This window comes from Zea mays, chromosome 6 (assembly GCF_902167145.1).
Source record: "Zea mays cultivar B73 chromosome 6, Zm-B73-REFERENCE-NAM-5.0, whole genome shotgun sequence".
Taxonomy (NCBI): domain Eukaryota; kingdom Viridiplantae; phylum Streptophyta; class Magnoliopsida; order Poales; family Poaceae; genus Zea; species Zea mays.
In genome coordinates this window covers 78,854,101-78,872,235 of record NC_050101.1, presented here as the reverse complement: position 1 = coordinate 78,872,235, position 18,135 = coordinate 78,854,101, and positions in this window count along the sequence as shown.

Here is an 18,135-nt window from a genome sequence, read left to right as displayed (position 1 = left end):
CGGTGTGCAAGACTGAGCTGCCTTGGCTGTACATAGCCAAGCCCTTTGCACCTCTCTTCTTTTCTTCTTCTTTCTGTTTCTAACACTTAGACACGTATATTAGTCCACAAAACCAATGTACTAAGTATAGAAACATACCTTCTCTTAAACATTAAATCTATAGCATTCCACATGCTTGAGCTTTGATGTTGGACTCATAAATCATCAAGTCGGCTTGACTTGATCTAGATTGACATCACTTGGCTCCAACATCCTGTAAAGGTCACATAGAACATCTCCAAACATAGGAATAACCCAAACTAAAGATCAAAGTGAACTTAGCTCTTTTGGGCTGCTTCCAGTTCTGATTTTGACACTTGTTCTCCTTCTAGTGACCTTGATTTCCTCCTTAGAGCTTGATCTTGAGCCTTATGACTTACACCACATAACTGTAGCTGTTACCTCATTGGCTGTAAGTCACGTCCTTATGTAGTGATCCTTGATGTGCCGTAGCTGTTCTCAACTCGATCACCCTTGACTTTGCAAGCATTCTTCTTCACCCTTGGCTTTGGGTTCCTCAGCCTCCTTGACCTTCTCCCGTGCACTTGGTACCTCGAAGCTTTTCTTGCCTTCGTCCTTGGCTTGATCAGTTGTCTCCGAGCTACGCACCCGAGTCTCACTTTTGCAATGTCCATCTTACTTGTGATGTCCATTATGTATCCATAATCCAGTTCTTGGACCATCACATTTGTTCACTTGTGTTGAACCCTGTAGGCTTTACTTTAAGCACCTGTTCAACACTTAGTACACTTGTTAGTCCTTTAATTGAGTTGTCATCCAAACACCAAAACTCACAAGAGAGCTTTCAATCTCCCCCTTTTTGGTGATTGATGGCAACACAATTAAAGCTTACATAAGAATAAGATTTGAAGCACAAATTTGAATTCTAAGATTATAGAATGCTCCCCCTAAATAAGTGCTTACTTCAAAAACATAATTTTGGTCTCAGACGCCAATTTGCACATACTTAGGCAAATCGAAACATTTCTACACCTTAGCACTTTTTAGTATGCATTGGCAAGAATCAAACCATGATGCTATAACACACAAATGCACATAATCAGAGTTAAACACCATTCAATTTAGTGGATATATCACAGAAATATCAGCCTACCACTATTCATCATTAAGATACCAATTCAAACTAAGACACTAATTGAAAGCAATCTTAAAGCACCATTAACCACATGACTATCTATTTCAGAATGAACACAATAGATGCCAATAAATTTATAGCAACGGAAGCACTAGTCCATATGATGCAACACATATAATACTGCAGGAAGCATATGAATAACACACTAGCAAAGCTTAAACTAACACATCACCCCTTAGGATAAGCTTTCCTCTCAGGTTGAGATAAGCTTTAATGCACAAATTCTCCCCCTTTGACATCAAACACCAAAAACCATACTCGAGCAAGAACATAGGATGATGTCAAGGGACAGCAGGGTGTCAAGGGAAAAAACGACTATCAAAAAACTCCCCCTTACTTAATGAACATATGCACGACCACTACCACATCGACCGGTTAATTTATTTGGACACCGCCTAGCGTACCACTAGTATCCCGCATTTTGGCCCGACTTATAAACATAGAGGAAGTGATACAACGACCAAACATTTATGTCGAGCACAATTATTCATGACCACATTTATCGACTAGACAAGTGAAACACTAACCGATTATTCGCACCTCTCGTCCTTAAACACAAATCACATGTCTCATAATTTATATCTTCGACCCACTCTATCCTACACCACGATGAATACATAAAATATATTTAACATAGACTAACTCATTAGCCGACTATGGAAATTACTAAGTATGTTTTACGCTTTATTTAATTTACCACAACTAACACACTACCTTATGACGAAGTGCTTTAGCAAACAATTACTACATCCGCGACCAATCCCTACGACGTACAAAAGAACTATCGCAGCCACATACATATCCGATCCAACAACAAAATAACACATCGGCTCACCATATCAAACCTCAGTCGTGGTTGCTGCACATGTGGCGTGAAAATGAACGCGTCGTCGATCGCGGGAGACCAAAGCGAAGTCGAAGGAGCACGACAGGCACCGAGGGCGTGTCCAGGTGGAGCACACGCCACGGAGGGGCTGCTGCGGCTGTCGATTGGCACGACAAAACCGCAAGAACGACGATATCATAGGCACGGCGCAAAGGGGCTGCGCATCGACGAGCAATGTGCAGCGACAACAAGTGTGTAGCTACGCGAGGGGAGGCATTTTTGTTGAGCGTGGCGAGTGCGGGGTGGAGGGGAGTGTCGCGGCTGCTATGTTGGCGCTGCTGCGAGGGGGTGTACACGAAGGCGATGTTGATGGCGAACGCGACGCTACTGCTGTCCTACTGCGACACCACGTGGGCGAGCGCAGCGAGTCGAGCGCGTGACGCGGAGGGGCTGCTGTTTTCCATGGGAGATGTGCAGTAGCGAAGCATGACGACGACGCAAGGCAAGGGACGGAGCTGCTGCAGTGCGTGGCTTGCTGCGCATTTTGCCGAGCACCAAGCAAGCACCAACGGCACTGCGCAGCAGCACGCAAGCATGGAGGTGAGCGCTGCACGCAGGGGGAAACACAATAGGGGCGCCATGGACAGGGAGCTGCTGCTCGCCTGCAGCAAGGGCGCCGAGTTGGGGAGGCTGAGCGCAGGGAGGAAGAAGCTACTGCTGGGAGTGCCTTCTCTATGGGAGCTCGACCACGGCTGCCCTGCGCAAGGGAGGACAGGGAGGAGGGCGCCATGGGAGGAGCTGAGCTCCCTGCTGGTTGCCGTGGAGACCAGGGAAGAAGAAAAAAAAAGGGCGCCGGCTGCTGCTGCGCGAGGGAGAAGGAGTAGTGGGCGTCGAGCAGCTGGAGTAGAGGTCCGGCCATGGGAGAGAGGGGAGCTCGCAGGAGAAACTCCATGGCTGCTGGCCTTGCTTCCTGCGCGCTTGCTGCTGCGCGTGGGAGGAAGAAAGCTGCTGGCGGTTGAAAGAAATGGAGGGGTGGGAGTGCAAAAATAGCCCAAGTGCAAGGGAAGGGCACCCCTATTTATAGAAGATGGCTAGGGTTAGGGTTTCCTTAGTGGGCCAAATGGGCCGGGCTAGAATGGGCTTGGCCCAAAATACGTAATCGGGCTGCGCTAAATTTATTTTCCAGAATAAAATGCTCTCGCGGGAGTCGTCTGTGTAAAAACAGAGCGAGCTGGAGTTTCGACGAACGGACGATTGAGCGATCAGTTCGTCCGAGAGTTGGATTTGAATTCGCTCGGAAATAATTCCTCGCGCACTATTTTAGAAATAAATGTTTCTCTCAGATTTCTGATCGGCTTTGAATTTTAGTCGGAGAAAGCGAATCGTGACATTTTAAAAATCGCTGTCGGAGTGAGTTTTGAATTCGGTTTAGATACAAAGATACTAGGCTGAGTCGAGTAAAAATGAATTAGAGGACGACATACTGAGTATTCCGTTTGCGAGTACGGATCCGAATAAAATAGTCGGACATCGATCGAGGTTCGGGGAATCGGACTCTGACACAGCTCGACTAGCAACTATCGAGCGCTTGATTAAATGAGCTTCAGATGAGATTTGTAATTCGAGAATGATCTTCGAGTCTGCATTAGTTCCGAGAATTAAAAGTTTTAACACGCTCCAAAATTGGCTGTTTCTCGCGATCGATTAACTCTGAATTCGGTGAACTTCCAAGAGAAAGCCTGATAAACAGAGATAAGCACGATCGAGAAATAGAAAATTTTTACTGAGTATCCGAGATTAGGATTAATCTTCCGACATAACGCGAAATAGACACCTGGGGTGTCACAGCCTTCCCCCCTTAAAAGAATCTCGTCCCGAGATTCGAATGGGGATCTTTAAGGGTGGAGAAGCATGTAACTCCCAGGCTGGAGATAGATGCAAATTTATGAGATGTGATCTGACAAGATACTGAAGATAGATTTGGGTAGAATATCGCGGCATGTGGAGACAAAATGCAGCGATCACTTTGAGATAATATCCACGAAAGATAGCACATCAGTATAGTCTCGTAATGGATCACGACTATTAACCGCGATACCAGCGCGTGCCGAGCAGCTCAATCATGTGTGCACCCATAGGAGGCTCTCGGTTTCGTCGCGGCACCATCGGTCGTTTAGTCATAATACCATTACCAAACGCAACCAATGAAAAATTCACTTGGCATAATTAGATGGAGCCCATGAGAGTATGGCCCAGAAAATAAGAATGTGATCAGAGTTGAAGCAGAGATTGCTGGCAAATGAGCATCACATAAAAATTTTCTTCAACTCATAGAACTATTTCTTGATCATCACAGAGATTAGCAGGCCAGCGATTAGTATGAGATGGGATATGAGAAGGAAGCACTCACGAGATCATGATTAATGAGCTTTTAGAGGCATGAGAGAACTAAGGACAACAATGGAATCCATTGAACCCGATGGATACACCGTTTAGAGATAAAAATTGATAAAACAACGTCATGATCCTCGGAGAAGGGGGGGTATGAGAATGAACAGAAATGAGAGATTTAGGCAAGATCAACATCCGATACTTGAGAACGGGTTATAGCAGATAACCAAATAACGGGGCAGAATCACTAAAGGATCCAGGGATTCGAATGATAAAGCCACAACATGATTCACAAGGAAAGAGATCACCAGATCCATGCGAAAGGAGAGGTAGGCAAACATGATCGGCTAGGATGATCAATAGAAATGTTATAAAGTTTCGGGACAGGATCTATGGAAAGAAACATGGCCTTGATAGGGTTTGCGCAACTAGACACCAAACAACAATTTTTTTTACACAAGTGCACAAGGAGACTTAGGTCGGTCTAGCGGTCAAGCTGTGGGGGTCTCTAAGCTGTGCAGGTGAAATTTTATGGGTAAAACACACAAGGGTTAGAAAATACCAACACAAGCAGGATTTTTTTTTGAGGTTTCACTCGCTAAACTCAAGGTTGTTTGGGTGGGGGTCTTTTTATGAACAGAACAAGCAACAAAATGTTTTGCAAAAAGGGTTGAACTTTAACAATACTACCTAGATAGCAAGACAAGACAAACACATAACACAATCCTAACAACACATACCCATCTGACACGAGGTAAGGCATTTCTAACATAGCAGTACATCACATTATTCACCAGTTTTTATTATTCGAATAAAGGTGAGAGAAGCATGTTAGTGCACAAGAGACAATTATGCGACAATCATGATGCATGCTCATTCTAGTCGTCTTCTCAGACCTAACTACTTTTTTTCGGGTGCTTCTACAACATCCCTATTAATAGTATTAGTAGCCTTTATGGCCTATATAAATAGCCACCTAGCTACCCATCTATTTCCTAAGGCTTCACGTCCTATGTCTATCCTTATCGTCCTGATATCTATCCAACATTTGTTTCTGAGCAAGTTTTACTTTAGAAAAGTTGGTATTTATGACTTATTGACTTCTCTTTAATGGTATTCGCTCCGATACCAGCTGTGGCGGAACCGCCCGAATTATTCCAACTTAAGTGCCTAAGTCCCGCCTTAGAGGCTAGACCACACTTAAACAGGAATAACCCGTCAGTCCCTCGGATCTAGTCCGATAAAGCCACTTAACCAGGATCGAATACCACTAGCTCACTCGAATGTGAGGCACAGAGAAATACAATAAAGCATAATACCACAAATTTAATAAGTATCATTAGTGATTACATTATCGGAGTTTCAGAAATAATAACCATAAATTTTAATGCAGCGGAAATAACTAACGGAGAAAACCGAGTAACATGGCGAAGCCTGGCCACGCTACTCCTCCTGGTCCTCTCCTGCGGAAGCAATAACCCACTCGACCGTCTATCCCGGTGGCAGGGATGAAGGCCAAGTCACACCATCAACCAATCGACCTAAGAAGTACCTGCAAAAATTATGCCACAAGCAAGGCTGAGTATACTAATACTCAGCTAGACTTACCCGGTGTGAGGAGTCTACTCCTCTACCTCTAGACATGCAGCTGTTTGGCTGTGGGGTTTGGTTGCCAAAAGCACTAGCTGAGTTTCTAACTCAAGATTTTAACTTAGTCAAAATTAAGTGTGACTCTCTTAAGGCTAAAAGTGGACTATCTACTCATACATGGTAGCAAGCATTATTAACAATCAACATCTTATCTCAACTCATCATACTTTCACTTATTACTCAATGCAGTACAATGGATCAAGCAGTCTCATTAGCTGCGAGAAGCAGACGATTCGAATCGAGTTTTTATCCTTGCAAGGTAAACCTAAACACACGACATGCAGGGGCACTCCGTCCCCACACACATCAACCGTCCCCATCGATTCCCTGTCAGCAGAGAGGGGCTCACCGCCTTGGCGTACAATGCCTCACTGACCCCGACTGGCCGTCGTGCAGTGACCGCACTTATACCCACCATAACCGGAATGGGAGACCTCGTCTCAGGTCGCGTGAGGAGGGCAATCTGCTGCCAGGTTCAATCAGGTACTAGGCTTACCGATTTACCATATTTCTCGGCATATGTTTAGTACGTTCAAACGCTTGACACAGGTATCCGCACGTTAATCCTTATTCCAATTTCATCTCGTAGACCACGCATCCCCATGGATCCGTGTCCACAGACCATCATCATTCTGTTATCAAAGTGGATACAATCAATTCCTGACCTCGCGCGAGTGCTAGAAAAATCACTCGACTTCTACCGAGATCCCTAATTATTAAAGCAGCTACTCGACCTAGCATACTAGTATCCATCTCAAAGGAATCCTGAGTTCATGCAACTAGGGTTTCAGGCAACTCCTACACTTAAGTGCACAGTACAAGCCTACAAACATTAAGTGTAGTAAAATAGCATATATAAACGGTTATGCATAAAACCGGGGCTTGCCTTTAATTTAACACTTAGAGAGTGTTTGCTGGGGAGGTACTCGCTTGGCGAGCATCCACTGGTTAAGTCCATTCTTCAGGTCGTCCACCACGACATCTTGTGGTTGGCACCACGTCACTGGCTCGATCATCATCTCTCAGTCCTATATGAGGTGCAAGATGCATATGGATGAATATGGTGAAAAATATCACAAGATATACAATACATGGTAGCGAACTAAACACCAATTAGTAAGACACTGCAACGACTATACGCAAGCGCTAGCTATTCGTACGTTATCGGCGTTCATCATTAACACCATTAACAAGACGACCATATTTTATTTATTCACGCAACACAAATACGATATCACAGGTACACGCATTCATTTAATTGCTACGACTTTGCATTAGTTCTATTGATCACACAAAAGCATCACACACAAGTTTAACAGAGGACCGATGCATCAAAGTCGATGGACTCATCTATCACAATCAACTACAGCAAGCAAGCACCTTAATCATGGAACACATGTTAGCCTATGTTTAGCCATTACGAGTCTATGTCCGCTAAGTGCTAACTAAGCATTTTTAGCCAAAAGGGCGAACAATCGTCAAATAGGCACTTGCAGATTTTTGGACAGCAATACAGCAGTCACTTGTTTTAATCATAACTTTTCAAATATTAATCCAAACATAGCAAACTAGGACTTTCTGGAAAGATTAAAATGTTCTCTACAACTTTGGTATTTTCACCTCAACAAGATTCAACACTTAGCAAGGTTAAAAGTGCAATCACAGCAGCTCTGTCCAGATTTGGACAGATTCAGACTTGTGACTTTCAAAATTCATAACTGAAGATTCAGACATCCAAACAAATTGATCCTAGACTTTCTGGAAAGCTAATTAAATTGTCTACATATCATTTATAAACATCCCTAGCTGGTTTAGCATGTATCAAGGGTAAAATATATTATGAAGGCTGTGCTGTCCAAAACTGGACAGATTCAGTCTTCACACTTCAAACACATGTAACTTAATCTTCAGACCACCAAAAATAGTGATCCAAGACTTTTTGGAAAGCTTGGCAAAAGCACTACATAACTTTTATAATCACCAAGAAGTGATTCCAGGATTAATCAAATCAAACATTACAGTTTTCGAAATCTGTTCTGACAGAGGACAGAACACAGCAACCAGTTTGTAAAATTCATAACTCTTAAACTATCAGGCCTGTGTTTATGAAATTTTAACACAAGCAAGATCAGAAAAGCATCTACAACTTTCTTATAATGACCATGAACAGATTGTAACATTAAATTAGGCAAACAATGCAGTTTCTGAAATCTGTACAGAATTTGGACAGATTCAGTTACTGAATTTGTAAAAATCCTAACTCCTAAACCGTCAGACCTATGGTTGTCAAATTTTAACACCAGCAAGATAATAAAGTTATCTACCACTTTTCTATAGCACATATCTACAGAAAACACAATTTGGTTCATCAAACATACAGCACAACTAAAACAGCGCGTGCAGTCCAAAACAGCAATCAATAAAATTCAGCTTCTATATAATTCAAGAATCGCCGCGTTCGAGAGACTTGAATTACTCTAACGCTTTACCATTTGTTAGAGTTAAATTAATCAAATGAGAACCAACAAGTCAACTTACAATTTTTATTCAAGTCATTTAGTGCACTAAAACTACTACAACCAATCAACGACGCATTCTCCCCGATAATCACCCAACCATTTGCGTTTTAAATTAGACATTATATGAGCACTAATACTTTTCATCCGCGACCGTAACCATACGCATTTAGAATACAACAAGCAATTTACCGTGACTACAAGCTTAACTAAAGTCATCTAAGAGTCGGCTAGCTAGAACAACGACACCGCCCGCTAGACAGCATACACGTCGGCTTGCCTATTATTATCACAATTCAAGACACAACATATATAACAATCACTTAACACAATCAGCTCCTACCTAACATGAGTTGGCTAATGACGTGACTATTTCCCAATTACCATCACACACCACCTTTCGCCATTTTTAGATGACCGGCACGACACAGCTATTGTAATACATCTCAAGTTTATTCAACCCATCAGTAGAGCACTAGCGCATTTCAGAAAATTTCCTAAGACTACGACGACAAGGCATCGATTTTATCACGTTCATACAAGCATTACAAGCGTGTTTACGAAACCTATCGGTTAACTTGATCGACACACTATCCATGTTCTTTGCCTTTTAAATTTTATCGCACAACAAGAATCATCCCCTTTTGCTAATGACACCAATAATACCTACTGACCTATGGTTTACCACCCGAGCACAGTTACACGCCGCACATTAGTTTCTAACATGATTCTCGCATAACTCGTAATTCAACTACTCGCTAGCCATAAATCACGCACGACCACTACCACATCGACCGGTTAATTTATTTGGACACCGCCTAGCGTACCACTAGTATCCCGCATTTTGGCCCGACTTATAAACATAGAGGAAGTGATACAACGACCAAACATTTATGTCGAGCACAATTATTCATGACCACATTTATCGACTAGACAAGTGAAACACTAACCGATTATTCGCACCTCTCGTCCTTAAACACAAATCACATGTCTCATAATTTATATCTTCGACCCACTCTATCCTACACCACGATGAATACATAAAATATATTTAACATAGACTAACTCATTAGCCGACTATGGAAATTACTAAGTATGTTTTACGCTTTATTTAATTTACCACAACTAACACACTACCTTATGACGAAGTGCTTTAGCAAACAATTACTACATCCGCGACCAATCCCTACGACGTACAAAAGAACTATCGCAGCCACATACATATCCGATCCAACAACAAAATAACACATCGGCTCACCATATCAAACCTCAGTCGTGGTTGCTGCACATGTGGCGTGAAAATGAACGCGTCGTCGATCGCGGGAGACCAAAGCGAAGTCGAAGGAGCACGACAGGCACCGAGGGCGTGTCCAGGTGGAGCACACGCCACGGAGGGGCTGCTGCGGCTGTCGATTGGCACGACAAAACCGCAAGAACGACGATATCACAGGCACGGCGCAAAGGGGCTGCGCATCGACGAGCAATGTGCAGCGACAACAAGTGTGTAGCTACGCGAGGGGAGGCATTTTTGTTGAGCGTGGCGAGTGCGGGGTGGAGGGGAGTGTCGCGGCTGCTATGTTGGCGCTGCTGCGAGGGGGTGTACACGAAGGCGATGTTGATGGCGAACGCGACGCTACTGCTGTCCTACTGCGACACCACGTGGGCGAGCGCAGCGAGTCGAGCGCGTGACGCGGAGGGGCTGCTGTTTTCCATGGGAGATGTGCAGTAGCGAAGCTTGACGACGACGCAAGGCAAGGGACGGAGCTGCTGCAGTGCGTGGCTTGCTGCGCATTTTGCCGAGCACCAAGCAAGCACCAACGGCACTGCGCAGCAGCACGCAAGCATGGAGGTGAGCGCTGCACGCAGGGGGAAACACAATAGGGGCGCCATGGACAGGGAGCTGCTGCTCGCCTGCAGCAAGGGCGCCGAGTTGGGGAGGCTGAGCGCAGGGAGGAAGAAGCTACTGCTGGGAGTGCCTTCTCTATGGGAGCTCGACCACGGCTGCCCTGCGCAAGGGAGGACAGGGAGGAGGGCGCCATGGGAGGAGCTGAGCTCCCTGCTGGTTGCCGTGGAGACCAGGGAAGAAGAAAAAAAAAAGGGCGCCGGCTGCTGCTGCGCGAGGGAGAAGGAGTAGTGGGCGTCGAGCAGCTGGAGTAGAGGTCCGGCCATGGGAGAGAGGGGAGCTCGCAGGAGAAACTCCATGGCTGCTGGCCTTGCTTCTTGCGCGCTTGCTGCTGCGCGTGGGAGGAAGAAAGCTGCTGGCGGCTGAAAGAAATGGAGGGGTGGGAGTGCAAAAATAGCCCAAGTGCAAGGGAAGGGCACCCCTATTTATAAAAGATGGCTAGGGTTAGGATTTCCTTAGTGGGCCAAATGGGCCGGGCTAGAATGGGCTTGGCCCAAAATACGTAATCGGGCTGCGCTAAATTTATTTTCCAGAATAAAATGCTCTCGCGGGAGTCGTCTGTGTAAAAACAGAGCGAGCTGGAGTTTCGACGAACGGACGATTGAGCGATCAGTTCGTCCGAGAGTTGGATTTGAATTCGCTCGGAAATAATTCCTCGCGCACTATTTTAGAAATAAATGTTTCTCTCAGATTTCTGATCGGCTTTGAATTTTAGTCGGAGAAAGCGAATCGTGACATTTTAAAAATCGCTGTCGGAGTGAGTTTTGAATTCGGTTTAGATACAAAGATACTAGGCTGAGTCGAGTAAAAATGAATTAGAGGACGACATACTGAGTATTCCGTTTGCGAGTACGGATCCGAATCAAATAGTCGGACATCGATCGAGGTTCGGGGAATCGGACTCTGACACAGCTCGACTAGCAACTATCGAGCGCTTGATTAAATGAGCTTCAGATGAGATTTGTAATTCGAGAATGATCTTCGAGTCTGCATTAGTTCCGAGAATTAAAAGTTTTAACACGCTCCAAAATTGGCTGTTTCTCGCGATCGATTAACTCTGAATTCGGTGAACTTCCGAGAGAAAGCCTGATAAACAGAGATAAGCACGATCGAGAAATAGAAATTTTTACTGAGTATCCGAGATTAGGATTAATCTTCCGACATAACGTGAAATAGACACCTGGGGTGTCACAAATGATAGGTTAAGTTTCATGTCATAAGCTAATCATGCGAGAGTCCTGAGGTGCTCATGACCGTGAGCACGACTGATACACCAGTTTTACATTATGCAAAGTTTGCATATCTTTACCTACAAGACGTGTTTCATGTTTCGCCTTGGGTTAATCGGACCCTTAAACACTTTCAATGTGAGTTGGCGAGGGTAGATTGTGAGACCTTTACAAAGTTCCACTAGTTCGGGAGATCCAACTACGGTGCCAGAACGAAGGAAGCATATGCCTTTTTTCATGGTCTGTAACCCCATCGCAGTAATTATAGTCGGTACTATACTCTGCATCGACACCTCCCCGTTTGCCCCTTTTGGGAAAGGTAATCCCTCACTAGTTTTCCTAATTAATTGTCAAATGTGTCTCATTCCACCTTTGTTGTAGCACTGTTTTCCCAGGTTAAGCTCCATGTTCCAGTTAACAAATTTATCTTATCATGAACAATAATAGATAATCAACCAATATATTGGAACATGGTAATGAATCATGAGTATCGTTAATCCCAAAACCAGGTAGAGTAATAGAAAGACTACCCAATAGTTCATTTGTTTGCAATGTGTAGGGTAAACAAAACTAGGTAACTTATTAGGTCCCATCATCTTAACCTAACAGTGTCACACTGATTATCAAGATCATTATTAGGTAAAGAATGAGATCAAGGACACAACTTGCCTTATACTTGCGATAACCTTGTTGTCCACATGCTGCCTCAAAAGTTGGGCTTCAAATTCCTCGTCACCTCGCCTCTACTCGCAACAATACATACAATCAAGAAAATAATGGATATGGTAACATTACACCAAAAAATAAGAATAAACTGTGTAAGTATATTCTACATGTCGCAACGAGACCATAGGTTCGAGAATTACTAAATTTCTGGAATAAACGTGGGAGTTATGAATTTTACAAGTTTCTGGAATGATTTTTGCACTAGAATTTATTTTTCGGAATCAATTTACGAAAAACATGAGCCTCTGGTTGGTGGATACTAATACTAAAGACTTTAGGGTCGATTTCGTAAATAAAAGGACTAAATTGCAATTACTTTACTGCTTAGACTGGATGACGAGTTAATTTTGGTACAACTTGGGGTCTTTTTAGTAAAGATCGCACGACGAAGGCGTATGGGATGATCTGTGCCGCCGGATATGAAGTGAACAACCCAGATTAGGACTTCTCGACGAACTAATATGATTCCTGGAACCTCGGATCAGTGATCTACGGTCTGGATTCTAAATGACGGAGATCGATTCGTATCCAGCCGATCCAAGATCGACGGCCGAGGCACATCCAATCGAAACGGTACACTAGATTTAATCAAGACCGTCGATTGGCTAATCAACGGCCAATGACTTGTCACTAGAGATGGCCAAACGGGCCGCCCGGCCCGGCCCGGCCAAAAACCGGGCCGGGCCTGCTGTGCCATCGTGCTCAAGTTTCTGTCCAAGCCCGGCCCGCAGCGGGCCTAAACGGGCCGGGCCGACCCGTTTAGCACGAAAAAAACGGGCCGAAAAGCGGGCTAAGCGGGCCGGTAAGCACGTTTTAGTGTAAAAAAACCGGGCTTAACGGGCTTAGAGGTAAACGGGCCGTGCCGGGCTAGCCCGCCGTGCCTAGTTTCCTGTCCAAGCCCGCCCGCTTATTCTACCGTGCCGGGTTCGGACCGGGCCCAAAAAGCGGGCTTCGTGCCGGGCTCACGGGCCTCGTGCTTTTTGGCCATCTATACTTGTCACTCACCTCCGCCGACGGCACATGACAGCGTTAGTGGCCAGTGTGATGGCACATCGCCGGAGCAGAGCTCTCTGGTTGTTCCGGTGCGCTAGACATCTCCCGATCGGTGCTTCATAAATGAAGCGTATGACAAGGCGAACAACAAGGAGGAGTTATTACCGGTGATGGAGTTAGTGATGTCCTCCTGCCACGCTTTGGGCGGATCCGCGGTGAACCTGAAACTCCATTGACAAATTGTTTGTGACCCATGGCTTCCCGCGCACGATAACCCACCAGAGCATGTCCCTCAAGGTAGTGCGCACCCTCCTGGCCCAATCCCGAACTCTGGACGACGCCAAAGATGAAGACCTATGGTGGCGCCTTTGACTCGCATGGCGGCCCCAAATTCTCTCTTTGCTATGTCTCGGCGTTAGTTTCTGCGGTAACTCGAGGAGAGCACGGGGGTTCCGGTTTTATGGCAAGAGCAAACAAGCCCGAGCAAATCTTCGTAACTGAATTTTGTTATGCGCAGCGCGCTCCACGCAAAGAAATCCGAAGCTTGGAGATGTGCCCGACAGTGGGGTCCACCTGCTAGGGACTGACCCAACGCGCCTGCACGGTTGTGAGAATGGATCGGGGGCCCGCCTGTCGACGTGCATTACTCACGCGGTCGCGGAGGGGAACGAGTTGCGGCTGAGTGGTGGCCAGTTTGGCTATGTCAGGCCGATACTCACTGTCGAAGTTGGGACGAGAAGGAGGAGAATCAGCTAGAGATGGCAATGGATAAATACTCATCGGGTATTAATACCCATACCCATACTCACGAAAAAAAATAACCCTACCGAGTCACCCATATACACTGGGGGCTAGTTTGGAAACTCAAATCCCCTTGGGATTGAAGGGGATTAGAGAGGAAATTAGTTCATTTCCACCTCAATCCCCTCCAATCCCGAAGGGTATTTGAGGTTTCCAAAATAGCCCTGGTAGGTATGGATTTATCCCCATACCCATACCCACGTGGGTATGGGTCACCCGTACCCACAAAAATTAAACATCTATCAAAATATTATATTATACAAATATCAAGTATATCTATCTAAATGCCATTATAAAATTTCTAGCATCATTTAACCATCCATTCAACATACATTGGGTGAATTACATGTTCCATTACATGGTTATTAAATTGTCGTTAAACCTTCTATGACATAATGGCCTAAAAGGTTATTAAATAGTAAAAAAGATGGATGACTGAAGTCTAAGTTCATGCTTGGGCTAAGTTTATATTGGGTATTTTATACCCACAGGTTAACGGGTATGGGTGAAGGTGTAACGTTCTAATACCCGTTTACCCATTGGGTGAAGATTTTTGCCCAATAACAGACCCACGGGTAGAATATTTAGCCCACATACATACCCTAATGGAGTAAATACCCATCGGGTATCGGGTCGCGGGTACCCATTGCCATCTCTAGATTCAGCACGGGCACAAGTATGCTTCTCTTCTTTTTATGTCCTACTTTCTTTTTTTTCATTCCTATTTCTGATTTTATACTCTAGATTCAATTCCAAATTACTTTCATATCTGAGTTGAGTTTCAAACTATAATTTAAATATACAAACAATAACTCTAGCATGAATGCAACAATATCTTATTATTCTATTTATTTATTATCTTATTTGCGCAAATGCTTTTAGCTATAAAATTCACACATAAATAGTTTATTTTATAAAAATAATTTCTATTGTATAGTTGTCGGCGTTTCGAGACCGGGGGGTCCCTGAGCCGACGAGTGAAATGTCGCCGCGTGCCCCAGCCCAGATGGGTCGGCGCGAGGCCGGGCGCGAAGGGGGGAAGTGAGGTGGCCGGAGATGGGCGTGAGAGAGGTGGAAATCCCGCGGCCTTCGTGTTCGTCCCGCGCCCAGGTCGGGTGCGCTTGCAGTAGGGGGTTACAAGCGTCCACGCGGGAGAGGGAGCGAGCGGTCTCACGCGAGCGCCTGTCTCGCCCTCGTCCCCGCGCGGCCAACCCTCTCTAAGAGGGCCCTGGTCCTTCCTTTTATAGGCGTAAGGAGAGGATCCATGTGTACAATGGGGGGTGTAGCAGAGTGCTACGTGTCTAGCGGAGGAGAGCTAGCGCCCTAAGTACATGCCGTTGTGGCAGCCGGAGAGATTTTGGCACCCAGCTGGTGTGATGTCGTGGCCGTCGGAGGAGCGATGGAGCCTGGCGGAGGGACAGCTGTCGGAGCTGTTGAGTCCTTGCTGACGTCCTCTTGCTTCCGTAAGAGGGCTGAGAGCCGCCGCCGTCACAGAGTATGCGGGGCGCCATCATTGCCTATCTGGCGGAGCGAGCCAGACGGGACGCCGGTCTTGTTCCCCGTGGCCCGAGTCAGCTTGGGGTAGGGTGATGATGGCGCCAACTGTTGACGTGGCTGGTCTGCGCCCTAGGTTGGGCGATGTGGAAGCTTCTCCGAAGCCGAGGTCGAGTCTGTCTTCCGTGGCCGAGGTCGAGTCCGAGCCCCTGGGTCGGGCGAGGCGGAGACCGTCGGCTGAGGCCAGGGCGGAGTCCGAGCCCTGGGGTCAGGCGAAGCGGAGTTCGTCGTCTTCTGGGGCTGAGCCCAAGTCCGAGCCCTGGGTCGGGCAGAGCGGAGTTCGCCGTCTTCCGGGACTTAGCCCGAGTCCGAGCCCTGGGTCGGGCGGAGCGGAGTTCGCCGTCTTCCGGGACTTAACCCGAGTTCGAGCCCTGGGTCGGGCGGAGCGGAGTTCGCCGTCTTCAGGGACTTAGCCCGAGTCCGAGCCCTGGGTCGGGCGGAGCGGAGTTCGCCATCTTCCGGGACTTAGCCCGAGTCCGAGCCCTAGGTCGGGCGGAGCGGAGCTTCCTATGGTGCCTGTGGCCGGGCCTGACTGCCTGTCAGCCTCACTCTGTCAAGTGGCACCGCAGTCGGAGCGGCGCAGGCGGCGCTGTCTTTCTGTCAGGCCGGTCAGTGGATCAGCGAAGTGACGGCGGTCACTTCGGCTCTGTCGGCTGAAGGGCGCGTGTCAGGATAAAGGCGTCAGGCCACCTTTGCATTAAATGCTCCTGCGATTTGGTCGGTCGGCGCGGCGATTTGGTCAGGGTTGCTTCTTGGCGAAGACAGGACCTCGGGCGAGCCGGAAATACGTTAGCCGCTGGAGGGGGGCCTCAGGCGAGGCGGAGATCCTCCGGGGTCGGCTGCCCTTGTCCGAGGCTAGGCTCGGGCGAGGCGTGATCGAGTCCCTCGAATGGACTGATCCCTGACTTAATCGCACCCATCAGGCCTTTGCAGCTTTATGCTGATGGGGGTTACCAGCTGAGAATTAGGAGCCTTGAGGGTACCCATAATTATGGTCCCCGACAGTAGCCCCCGAGCCTCGAAGGGAGTGTTAGCACTCGCTTGGAGGCTTTCGTCGCACTTTTTTGCAAGGGGACCAGCCTTTCTCGGTTGCGTTTTGTTCCGGTGGGTGCGCGCGAGCGCACCCGCCGGGTGTAGCCCCCGAGGCCTCGGAGGAGTGGTTTGACTCCTCCGAGGTCTTAATGCCTCGCGCAATGCTTCGGCTGGTCTGGCCGTTCCCTCATGCGAGCTGGCCGTAGCCCGGGTGTACGGTCGGGTCCCAAGTTCTCGGGCTGGTATGTTGACACTGTCAACGGTTCGGCCGGAGCCGGGTTTGCGAGAGCAGCCCCCGAGCCTCTGCACAAGGCGAGAGGGCGATCAGGGACATACTCGACTTTTTTACATACGCCCCTGCGTCGCCTTTCCGCAAGGAGGAGGGGGGAAAGCGCCATGTTGCCCTCGGTGGGCGCCGAACATGGTGTCTCCGGGGAGCTGCAGGCGGGTAATCCGAGTGGACGTCTGTGCCCCATTCGTTAGGGGTCGGCTAGAGGCCCGGAGGCGCGCCCAAAAGTACCTGCGGGTGATCTGCCGGACCCGGTCCCCTGGCGACGGGGTCCGAGGGCTCGATGCCTCCCTCTGATGGGATTCCGTTACAAGATCGTTCCCGCTAGTCTCGGAAATGTCCTAGGGTACCTCGGGAGCGCAGCCCGAGCCTCGGTTATGTATCGAACGTACCCATGGTCATCCCTCGCTCTGTGTCTGAGGCGGCTGTGAACCCTTCGGGGGCCAGCCTTCGAACCCCTGATTAGTAGTGGGCGCGGAGCCAGAATAGCCTGAGGCGGCCGTTGAACCCTTCCGAGGGGCCGGCCTTCGAACCTCTGACCAGTAGTGGGTGTGGAGCCCACGCGCTCTGAGGCGGCTGTTGAACCCTTCCGAGGGGCCAGCCTTCGAACCTTTGATAAGTAGGGAGGCTCGGAGCCTGGTTCCTTCACGGGGAAGGATCCTTTTCGGGGTATCCCCTTTCCCGGTCCCTGTTGCAAGAGAGAGAAAGAGAAAAAAAGGAAAAGGATACGAAATCGAACGACGCGGCGTACCTTTTTTGACGCGGTCATTATGGCGAAGGCGAAGCGTCGCTCGCTTCTCCTGCTAGAGGCGCCGCCTGTCCCGCCGCGGAGTTAATGCGACGGGGCAAGTGGTTCGCAGGGCGGCCGTTGCGCGTGCGCGAGCCGTTCGAGGAACGAAACACGGACACGTTGTCTTCACGCCGTGAGAGAGGGTTATCTCGTTGCCCCTGGATGGGACGTAAGCTTGGCTGACGACGTGACCGCTGCTCCTGCCACCGCCATTACTGCCGGCCCATTTTTGGCCGCATT